This window comes from Homarus americanus, unplaced genomic scaffold, assembly GCF_018991925.1.
Source record: "Homarus americanus isolate GMGI-L3 unplaced genomic scaffold, GMGI_Hamer_2.0 scaffold26591, whole genome shotgun sequence".
Classification (NCBI taxonomy): Eukaryota; Metazoa; Arthropoda; class Malacostraca; order Decapoda; family Nephropidae; genus Homarus; species Homarus americanus.
The window spans coordinates 515001-527500 of record NW_024755595.1 but is presented as its reverse complement, the minus strand read 5'-3'; the positions used below and the strand labels follow the sequence as shown (position 1 = coordinate 527500).

The window sequence follows — 12500 nt, the reverse complement described above, 5'->3', positions numbered from 1 at the left end:
GTAAGGCAGGGGCGGGAAATGTGTCTATTGGGGGGATTTAGTTTTAGGTTTATTTTCCTGGTTTTTGTTTCTTTGTCCCCTTCTATCTTTCTGTGTGAGAGAGAGAGAGAGAGAGAGAGAGAGAGAGAGAGAGAGAGAGAGAGAGATCAACACGTGCGCCATTACCAGCAGACAACACAGCACGTGCACTAGTAACAGCAGCTGTAATACTCACGGCAACAGTCACAGAAAGTGACAGCTGTGAGTTAACATCAACTGTTCAGCGCCAAAATAAAGCAGTTGCGGCAGCAGCATTAACACCAACAGCAAACATCAACAAGAGCAGCAGCAGTAACACCAGCAGCAGCGGTTACAGCTACAGCACCGGCAGCATTAACAGCAGCAGCGGTAGCGGTCTGCCATTTCCAGTTCGTAAGCATCACAGTCGCTGCGGCGACTCACGAACTTCACTTTCCGGTGTGAGGTGTGTGTGTGTGTTTGTGTGTGTGCAAGAGGCGGCAGTGGGCGGTGCGAGAGGGGCGAGAACTGGCTCCTTTAGAGTGTGTGTATCGCCCTTACCGCGCCGTAACACCCACCAAGTGGTACCGCACAAGATGGAGCACTTCTCTTACTGTTGTACCCATCTTGAAACTTATCCCCCTACCCTGAGATGTTCCCCTGAGGCATCAAGGTGTGTCTCTCCCTCAGTCACCGAGGTACAACTCGAGGCAGAAAAGTAAGAAGTGGAGATAGTTGAGGGAGAGGTGTGATGGCGGGTGGTGGTGGGTGGGTTGGCCGCGAATATAATCGTCGGCCAAGTTAGTGTGTGGTGTGTGGTGGCCGGGGGCAGGGCTGAGCACCAGGCGGCCGCTGCCACAGTCGGCTCTATCCATCCAGTGTCCCTAAACTTCCTCTCTCGTTACTCCCTCCCACCATCACCACCACCACCACGACCTCGTCCTCCTAGGCTCACTCACTACTCGTTCTCCTACTGTACGGGTCGTGGCACGCGGAGCCCCTCGGAGATTACGTTACGAAAGGACTTTCTTGAAGAGTCCTTTTGCCTCACTGTGCAAATTCCTGGAAATCCCTGACTAGTGGAAGGAAGGTTTTGAGTGAGTGTCCCCGAAGGTCTTGTGTCAGTCAGTCAGGCTCGGGGTCGTCAGCTGAGGCCCTCACAGGAAGCTCCTCCTTAAAAGTGTCAGTGAAAGTGCAATATTGTGGCAGATAATAGTGATATGGTCTGTGCTGGTTGTGCTAGAAAATAGTTTATACCCAAAAGAGGACTGTGGCGCTTGTGTGTTTGGTAAGACAAAGTGACAGTGGAATTCAGAGGACGCCAGGCAGACAAGAGGGAGGCAGGCAGGCAGACAGGCAGACAAGGCAGCCCATGATAATTCAACTGTGACATTTACAGGCTCCTGGGGGTAAGGACTATACTTTCATCACCTTCTTGTGAACTTTTTACCTCGGCAATATATGTTTTTTTTACCTTCGACAACTACAGAACATTATGTAAACTGTGTATGTGTGTGTACTGAAGGGTCGAGATGGTGTGTTCCTTCACTATTTGACTGAATAAGTATCTATCTCCATCAATCCATCCATCCATCCATCCATCCATCCATCCATCCATCCATCCATCTATCTATCTAAGAGTTTCGAAACCTCCCTCTTAGAATGCTACATGACGTCACACTTCTACGAAAATCACTTCTTATGTAAACAGAAAATAGAATGGGACCTTGTACATGAGGTTAGCTGTCCAGGATTACATTATTTTCTTACATTAGACTAAAAGGTAATTAAAAATATATTATTGTTTCTTTGCTAAATTTTTTGGATATAATTTGTTTTTTGTCTGTTATATTATTTTTATGGTATTTTATATTTTAAAGTAATTAATTTTACGAAAGATTTTAAGGTAAATTTTAATATTTGGGGGTGGTTATGTTTAAGGTAATTTAGGTTTTGGATAATATTTAGGATAATAGTTAAGATAATGTTTTAAGATGACGTATAAGACAATATTTAAAATAATTAATATTTAAGGTAATATTTAAGGAAATTTTCGGCTTTAAGTAACATTCAAGGTAATATTTAAGTTAATTTAGGTTAGGATACTATTTAAAGTTCTTTTTAAAGATATTTTATATTTCGGGTAATTTTTAAGGTAATATAATAATTTAGGGTAACATTTAAGGCACTATATTTAGGGTAATTTTAAGGTAATATTTAAGGTAGTTTAGGTGTAATGTAACATTTAAGGTAAATATTTAGCTAATTTTAGGCAATTTTTAGGGTAACGTTTAAAGTAATTTTTAGGGTAACGTTTAAGGTAATTGTGGTGTAGTGAGTGCGGATATCCCGGGTAAAGTTCATCATTCTTCTTCTAATAAAAATTGTTCATCGACCTTCACTTTTCACCTATCGCTTCTTGCTGTCCTTCATCTCTCTCTCTCTCTCTCTCTCTCTCTCTCTCTCTCTCTCTCTCTCCTTTTACATATATCCTAACCTTCTCACACTTGTCCTGTCCCTCAGCCTGCAAATTTCTGGATCTGTAACCTGCCTTGGCCTGTACCCCTGTTTGTATCCATGGCCTGTACCCATAGCCTGTATCTTTGGCCTGTAACTCTGCTTGCATTCTTGGCCTGTAACACCTGCCTGTACCCATGGCCTGTACCCCCTATCTGTACACCTTTAATCCGGCCTGTACCCTTTTAACCTGTCAGTTACCTTGTACCCCCTAGCCTGTATCGTCGACCTGTACCTTTCTCTCTCACTGACTCGCTTTAAACTGTAACCTACTTCACAAACCTGCAGTCTTCATCGTACCGTTTGACTCTGCTTTACCCACGGCCTGTAACCTGATACCTTTGTTTGTACACTTGCGGGCGACCTGTAATACTGCACCAACACGTGTCTTTGTGGGACTGATAACCTGTAATAAACCTGCAGTCTGAAATGGATATGTAGGATGTTCTTTGGCCTGTAGTGAATCCATAGCTTGTATTTCAGTGAACAGACAACCTGTAATGAACCTGTAGCTTGTATGTATTAAACTAAACCTGTAATAAGTCGCCAACCTGTAATTAATTAATCTACAGCTTGAACCTCTAACCTGTATTATTCCTGCAGCCTGTAGTGAACATTGAGTCCATAATGAACCTATATCCTGTTCTGAACCTGTGGCCTGTAATTGGTCTACATCCTGTACCCAGAGAGACTAAGTCGTGGTGAAGGCAATAGAACCTGTAACTAGACGAGGTGAATTTTAACTGCATTGACCTCACAGATAAATGCGTAGTATATTTTTAATTTCTTTTGCTCATATTTGGTTAAGTTGGGTTAGAAGCTGTTTAGGTTAGGTCAGGTTTGGCAAGGCTAAAGTAGGTCAAAGTTAGGTTAGGTTAGGTCAGGTTTGGCTAGGCTAAAGTAGGTCATAGTCTGGTTAGGTTAGATTAGGTCAGTTTGGTTCCCGTGGATTAAGGGGTAACTTAACTCCGGGTTATATAAAATTAAGCTTAGATTAATTGGACTTAAGAAAACGGAAATAATCTCTTAATATATTTCCCCATCCATACAGTATGAATCACAACACGTACAGAGCTGAACAAAGCAGTAGACAGACTTCTCACGTTGGCTCACATCTTGAACAAAAACTGGAACTAAGAGCTTGAAATGTATTTGAGTGTCGGTGTAAATAATATAACCTGAGGTACCAACCCTTCCGACCCACACCACACTGCCTAGAGGTTCGTTGTTTTGGTGTAACATTGTTCTCGGGTACACTTAGGCTAGGTGAAGGAGGAGCAATGTTGTTTATTGGTCGGGGAGCTTGATGCCATTGCACAGTTGTGGACAATGTTCTCTCGTTACTTATGGCACTATTACGACATTCTCTGGCACCATTGACACTCTCTGGCACCATTGACACTCTCTGGCACCATTATGACACTTTCTGGCACCATTGACACTTTCTGGCACCATTGACACTCTCTGGCACCATTGACACCTCTCGCACCATTAACACTTTCTGGCACCATTGACACTTTCTGGCACCATTATGACACTTTCTGGCACCATTGACACACTCTGGCACCATTATGACACTTTCTGGCACCATTATGACACTTTCTGGCACCATTGACACTTTCTGGCACCATTATGACACTTTCTGGCACCATTGACACTCTGGCACCATTGACACTTTCTGGCATTGACATCTGGCACCTTATGACACTTTCTGGCACCATTGACACTCTCTGGCACCATTGACACTCTCTGGCACCATTATGACACTTTCTGGCGCCATTATGACACTCTGGCACCATTATGGCACTTTCTGGCACCATTATGACACTTTCTGGCACCATTATGACACTCTGGCACCATTATGACACTCTGGCACCAGTATGACACTTTCTGGCACCATTATGACACTTCTGGCACCATTGACACTCTCTGGCACCATTACCCACTCTCTGGCACCATTATGCACTCTCTGGCACCAGTATGACATTCTCTGGTACCATTGACACTCTCTGGCACCATTGACACTCTCTGGCACCAGTATGACACACACTGGCACCATTGACCTCTCTGGCACCAGTATGACACACACTGGCACCATTGACACTTTCTGACACCATTATGACACTTTCTGGCACCATTATGACACTTTCTGGCACCATTATGACACTCTCTGGCACCAGTATGACACTCTCTGGCACCATTGACATTCTCTGGCACCAGTATGACACACACTGGCACCATTGACACTTTCTGACACCATTATGACACTTTCTGGCACCTCTTGTTTTTTCTTTGTATTTTGGTGTTGTTTTTCTGATGTTATTTATAATGAAGAGAATCGTTCACCAATCATCAGCCAGTCACGTGACCCCAATCAGCCAGTCACGTGACCCCAATCAGCCAGTCACGTGACCCAATCAGCCAGTCACGTGACCCAATCAGCCAGTCACGTGACCCCAATCAGCCAGTCACGTGACCCAATCAGCCAGTCACCTGACCCAATCAGCCAGTCACGCGACCCAATCAGCCAGTCACGTGACCCAATCAGCCAGTCACGCGACCCAATCAGCCAGTCACGTGACCCACCACAAATACAGGTCGGGTGTTGTGCCGAGTGTCCAGAGGGTTATGAACACGTGTTAAATAGTCCTCTTCTACACACACACACACACACACACACACACACACACACACTAATAATATATCGTCAATATTATAAACAACAGTAAAGGGACACGCCCCTAGCCACTCCTATTAACATATATTATTTTATATTATACTAGTGGCATTATCGTTAACTCTGTAGAAAATATTATAGTAAGGAATATTGAGTGTATGTGTGTGTGTGTGTGTGTAATTTCGCACGTACTGTACTTGAATCTGAGGGTCTTCATGTGCGTTTATATACAGTATGTATGTATATTCATACCTACACGTGTGTACAAAACCTATATTTAACCCCACAAACATATCCTGAAAATGTCATGAACAAGACTAGTACAAAAAAGGCAGCTGTCGAGCAAGTGACATTTATTAAAATCTTCAATGTCACCTTAGAAACTTTACGTTATATATTTAAAGTCAGCACTAATTATTAAGTCTGTTATAAAACACCTGTTTGGTCGTGTGTGTGTGTGTTTGCATTGTGTAAATGTTTAGTGTGTTTGTGTGACTATTTTGTGTGTGTGTGTGTTTGTATGTTTATATGTATGCGTGTCATGTATGAACTTGTGTACGTACCTCAAACATCAGTGGCTGGTAGGGTAAAGGTGACAGACAGACAGACAGACAGACAGACAATGGTAAAATATGTCGCTTACATTGACCTAGATCAGTGGTACCTTGTATGAGCGTAAAACATTATTTTTTTAAAGTTATAATTGACTTCACTGTTCCAATATTATTAGTAATAAGCAACCTCAGTAGGTTTGAGTTTTCACAAAAGCTCATGAGGCAAATATACTTCTTAACTGAAGACAACACAAACTTAACTTAAACTAAAATGCAAACCATAATTTAATAATGGCGTTAAAGGTTCACAGAGACTCCACCTTAAATGTTGATATTCTCAACACGAGAATAAACTGTCAAGGTCTGTACTCTGATCAATTTAAGTGAGTGTGACTGATGGGTAAATGGTGAGAGATTAGACTGTACTTCAACCTCCGCTTATAGCCATACCTTCTCCACACATTGTATTACCAACTGTCATAATAGTTTAGTTAGTTAAGCCGCAGATCTATGTGGCATTCAGTGATTGTTGCCACATAGTCCATGTCTGTTGTTATTGGCTTAGTGGCTGATGATATTGTTCCCTGAGGCAAAGCAATGCAGACATAAGTCGAGAGGACAGGGCTGCAACGTAACTTCTGGGCTGCTAATTGTGTTCAGATAACACCTCGGCCAGTCTTGCGTAGAAGCATTTTGCACTTGTTCCCATCTCGCCAGAGGAGTAAAGCTGCCTTGATCCACGTTCTGAATTCTCTTTGCATACGCCCTCCTGTGTGCAGCCTCAAGCACTGACGTCCACGCGGGCTTCATTGGATGTGTTGGAAATCCTGTGAAGGAGATTCTCACTGTCCATTGGAAGGAGGGTCGCTTCCACGGTCACGCCATGGCAGATTTTCTGTGATATACCATATGAAGCTACCTTTCTTGCACACCATAGACAGGTTAGGTTAGGGCTCGGTTAGGTTATCTCTCTCTCTCTCTCTCTCTCTTGGCAAAAAAAATTGTGTGTGTGTATCTGAGCCTGTGTATGTCTGTTTTATCGCATCTTTGAATGCCACAAGATGTCACGAAACAGGTGCACCAAATGTCACCAGGACTTCACACAGTCATTCAGTCATCAATTTTCTGTAAAAAACACGGAGAAGAGAGGAGGGGGGATGTGAGTGAGAGACAGTGACAGAGAAACAGAAAGAGAGAGAGAGAGAGAGACCCCCACACACAAGGTCGTAGAGCCAGAAAGTAAGACCAACACAGGACCCCCGGGGCACCAGCGACCAACCTTTCAGTAGATCAACTCTGGAGATGTTTTTGTCTTATCCTTTCGCTCGTGAAGCTTCCGGGAGGGATGATGGTCGTGTACCTCTATTGGTCTCTGTCTGTTCGCCTGTTTTGTCTCTGTATTTGTCTCTCTGTGCATGAAGACTTTCTTTCAGTAATGTGAAGTCCTAACCTAACCTATTCAGACGTCACATCAAAGCCTTTTTTCGCTCAAGTGATGAGTCTAGTTGATCTGTGTCTCAGTGGGATGGTTCGGTTGTTGTGTTAATGGCTCATGACTTTTCTGATCAAATGAACCTTAACATTTAGTGAGCTGAAGAAATGAACCATCAAACGAAGCACTTGTCAAGGTCTGATGTTTGTGATTCAGTGGACCTCGAGTAAGTGTCCGTCAAGTGTTAAGGTCTAGCGTGTCTAGTAAAGTGGATCTCGAGAAAGTGTCCCTCAAGTAGTGCAGGGAGCAGGATGGGCCTCGGGGTAGAAAGTGTCCCTGAAGTGTTGGGGTCAACAGGTAGTGGGTACGCTGGGGAGGTCAATCAGCTGACCTTACCGGCTGTAGTTGACCTTTCGTCTCGGTGTGTGTGTGTGTGCGCTGAGTGTCTTTTGTGTGCATGTCTGTCTGTGGGCTAACTGACTGTATCTTTGTGGGTATGGCTGACTGTTTATCTGTCTCAGGGTTGACTGTCGGTTTGTGGGTTGTCTGTCTGTCTGTCTGTTTATCTCTGAACTGACTAACTCTCTGTCTCTGGGCTGACTGTGTGTCTGTCTGTTGAGGTAATGTCTGGCTCACGTGGACAAATATTTCATCAACTCAAGTTTGACACATAGTTAAAAGATCACACACACACACACACACACACACACACACACACACACACACACACAAAGAGACACAGAGAGAGAGAAAGGGAGATGAAGAGAGAAAGAGAAATGAACTTAATGTGGAACTGAAGTATTAAGAAAAAAGAAAGAGACAGAGATAAATAGTATGTTTACATATCTCAAGGACGTAGAGATAGTGAGACTGAGAGATAAAGGTTCCCGAGAGATAGAGAGGGAGAAAGGGTTTGCGTTGTTTTAGACATTTTAGAAACAAAATCGCAACGGTGAGACCCAAGCAGTGCTTCTAGGCCTCCAACAATTCCTCGTCCTCCACCACTGAAGAACCTCCTCCTTGAATAGCCACTCCTGCTAGTGAGGCCCACGACGCATCCAGCAGCAGATAGATAAACCAAGTCAAAATATGCGTCATGTTGTTGTCTACGAGGCCGCCCTGATCTGTTGAAAACAAGTTCATAGTCTGTGAGAAAGGCACGGAGGCCTTCAATGTCTATTCCTGGCGATGGTGGTGGTGGTGCTGGTGGTGGTGGCGATGGTAGTGGTGGTGGTGGCGATGGTAGTGGTGGTGGTGGCGATGATGGTGGTGGTAGTAGTGGTGGCGACGATGGTGGTGGTGGTGGTGGTGGCGATGATGGTGGTGGTAGTGGTGGTGGCAATGATGGTGGTAGTGGTGGCGATGATGGTGGTGGTAGTGGTGGTGCTGGTGGTGGTGGTGGTAGTGGTGGTGGTGGGGCTGGTGGTGGTGGTGACGAGGTTCACCAGACAAGAGGCCTTTATACACTTGCTACACTTGATGTTTTAGAATGTGGATTATTTTTTTGTGGACCTCGCGAGGCCACGATTACTTCCGGAGAAATGTTGCTCTTCGCTCACCATGACTCTCAAAACACTATACATGGTCTCGTGTCCAGGACGTAAAGTTCACTATAAGAGAACACTTGACGACTGACTGACTGCAAGGGATGACTTGACTCGAAGCGCAATCCATGAGACATTAGTTGACCCCCCCTGTCCCCCCCCACTACTGCCACGCCTTGACTGGGTATATCACCTTTACCATGACTGTACCGCCAATAAACAGTCATAATAAGGACCTTTGTTTCTTATCGTTACTTGAGGAAGACAAGTCCCAGTTAAGAGCGTGTGTGTCACCGTCTGTCTCGTTGTCGTTTCATATTTCTTCTTTTGTCTCCTTCTGTAGAACCTTGTCGTTGTGTTGTTAGTTCGTCTCATCTGCTTTCTCTTGTGGTCGTGGTGTCAACGCGCGCGTGTGTGTCGTTCTCGGTCGCTCACAAGGGGTCGTGCTGGTTGTCGCCTGACTTATACCCAATCTCTGCTGGACTCTTCTTTGGTTGGGTTATTTACACATGACGTCACTATGTTTACATGTGACTTCACTAAATACAGTAGATGCCAAGAGTCACCAGCTGCAAATCTCGACAATTTGCGAGGGAAAATGAAACTAAAAGCTGACATCGTAAACACAAACATGATTCAATGGACTATATTCACTTAATATAAAATATGTATGTAATTAGTATTTGTCACCGATGGATAGACATAAAGGATATTTTATTTTTAGAAACAAATTAATTTTAATGTTGACGTAGAGAAGTGGAGCGGCAGATTAAGAGGTTATATCAACAAGATTAAATATGAGTTTAGCCTACTGAGAGTAAGGTCACCTCCAGCCAGACAAGGTTATGTGACCCGTATTTAATTTTACACGCATTATCCTTCCGGTTGTTGGTCAAATGGGGGCGCATTCTTACTAGGTTGAGTTTGGTTTTGGTTAGGTTAGAGGGGAAAAATGGAAGGGGGAGTGAGGGGGGGGTAGGGCAAGAGAAGGGGAGGAATGGAAAGTAGGGGAAGAGATTGGGAGGGTAGAGGAGGGGGGGTGAAGAGAGAAGGAGGGGGTGGAGAGAGGGGGGTAGGGGAGAGAGAGAGAGAGTGAGGGAGGGAGGGAGGGAAAGGTGGGGGAAGAGAGGAAAGGGGGGATGGAGAGGGGGGAGGGTTGATGACCTCCAGGTTGCCGTTCTAAGCTGGAGGTCGCGTCCTTCACCCTCACAACCTCCATCACACCTCCAGTTACCTGAGAGGTACTCCCGTTTCTCGCTCCCTCTCGGCGGGTTTACTGCCACACACACACACACACACACACACAGATGACTAAATATGAAGTGTGTGTGTGTGAGAGAGCCGGGTAATCCACCACTGTCATAAGAACATAAGAATGGAGGAAACTGCAGCGGGCCTATTGGCCCATACTGGGCAGCCCCATTTACACCCAACCCCTATTGCTCATATGAGCATCCAACCTATGTTTGAAGCTATCCAGCTTATTCGAGTTAATGATGATATTTGGTAACTTGTTCCATTCATCCACTACTCTGTTTCCAAACCAGTGTTTACCTATTTCGCGCCTAAATCTAAATTTGTCTAATTTAAAACCATTGTTACGAGTTCGCTCCTGGTTGGATAGTTTGAGTACCTTTGTAATGTCCCCTTTGTTCAGCTGACTTCCATTTATACACCTCTATCAGGTCGCCCCTCGCTCTACGTTTCTCGAGGGAGTGCAAATTAAGATGCTTTAACCTGTCTCTGTACTCAAGGTTCCTAATGCCCGGGATTAGCCTTGTCATTCTCCTCTGAATTCTTTCCAAGGATTCTATATCCATTCTGTAATAAGGTGACCAGAATTGAACTGCGTAATCCAAGTGAGGTCTCACAAGCGCAAGATATAGTTTTAGGATGACCTCGCTAGTCTTGTAACTAACATTCCTTTGTATGAACCCAAGTACTTTATTAGCCTTGTTTCGAGCAAATACACATTGTTTACTTGGCTTAAGGTTCCTACTTATCATTATTCCTAAATCTCTCTCGCAGTCGGATTTCTCAATGGCATCGTTGTTCATCTGGTATCTGGTTTCCCTGTTTACATCTCCTATGCTGAGTACTTTACATTTGTCCACATTGAATTTCATCTGCCATTTTCAGACCATTCGAAATTATTTTTAGATCTTCCTGTAGTTTTGTGGAGTCCTCGTCAGATTTAATAACACGTCCTATTTTGGTATTTAATAACACGTCACAATCACAACTACCCACATTTACCCAACAGCACCATCCACTACCATCAAACTCCTCACAGTGTAGCAAGACTCACTATCCCCTGTGGGGTTATGAGATATTGGTTCACACTCAGGATGGGTTGGAGAAAGGAAACTCACATTGTGCTCTGTATACATATTGTATTGGATGTACAATGCAGCTTGGTGTTGGGGGGTGGCAGCGTGAGTGTAGTGAGAGCTGGTTGGTTAGGGTGCTCAGAGGACACGCAGCTTGTAGGGCGGCATAGTCGCCGGCGGGAGCGAGGGCCACCAGGCAGGAGCGGAGGAGGAGGAGGTGTTGCTTGCTGGTGGCTGTAGGTAGAAAGAGGTAGGTCACGGCCAAGTGAGGTCTTATATAGCAGGGATAGGCGTGGGTTGATAGTTGACCTCCGCTATGTTAGGCGGCGCTGGTTGCCGACCATGACCACGAGGCGTACGCTGGGGGAATTCGAAGAGGGTCGGCTATTCAGCGACAAACGAAAACAGCGTTTGTTGGGGAGGAATCCACTACACCCCCCTCCCTACACCTCCCCCTCCTCCCTACACCTCCCCCTCCTCCCTACATACCCTCCTTCCACCTCCCTCGTTCCTAAACCACGATTCTCAGATATCTCCCCAATTGATACAGGATGTCTCAGAAAAATGTATACACACCACCTTAAAGATTGTTGGTGGAGTTCCCCCTGTATGATTGTATTATGTATGACAACAGTATTATTTACCTGACCTTGTTGACGTGTGAGGTTTTCCTACAAGTTAATGAGGACAATGTTACTGTAGACATACAAACATACACGTGATCTCTACTAAACTCCTAAAGGTAAGGGTGTATACATTTTTATAAGCCGTGTTGTTGTGTTTTCTCGGAAGTAGTGAGACAACACCTTGATTGACACGACACGACACGACACGATACAAGGAAAGATTATTATCAAAAGCTCCTAATTTTACAGGTGATGTAACGACAACACCTCAAGATTTTCCACCCCACCTTATTTCACCTTAAGATTTACCACCCGAACCTAACACTAAGCAAACACTAACCTAACACTATTTGGGGGGATGAGGCTGTGTTAGGGTAGGTTGTGTTTGGTTAGCGTTAGGTTAGTGTTAGAGGTAAGGTAAGTGTTTGGTTAGCGTTAAGTTAGGTTCGGGTAGTTAATCTTAGTTGAAATAAGCTGGGGGTGGGGATTCTTCAGGTGATCCCAACATCTTACTTGGTTGCTTAATATACAACAGTGAGATGAATTCTTAGAGCTGGTTACATAAAATTTTCCCAATAATTAAAGATGTAACAACATATCTAATTGTCTCAGGTGAACAATGGCGTCAAATAGTACACTGAGACTCGAACGTGAATAAGAATCGGTATCTCATTCATCAGGGTTGACAAAAATTTACGTAATGGCGTCGAATTCACACCAAGACTCTACGGTATCTTTATCAATTTCTCGATCAGGTGAATCGTATGACGTGTGTAAGGTGGGGACGTTGCAGCATCTCTGGGGTTCCCCGCCACATTGGTAT

General features: G+C 44.4%; 1 protein-coding gene across 9 annotated transcripts in view; it reads left to right on the top strand.

Annotated features, from left to right (window-relative positions):
• Positions 1 to 12500, top strand: part of LOC121856612 — a 119129-nt gene that overhangs the window by 55743 nt on the left and 50886 nt on the right. The window lies entirely within an intron of this gene.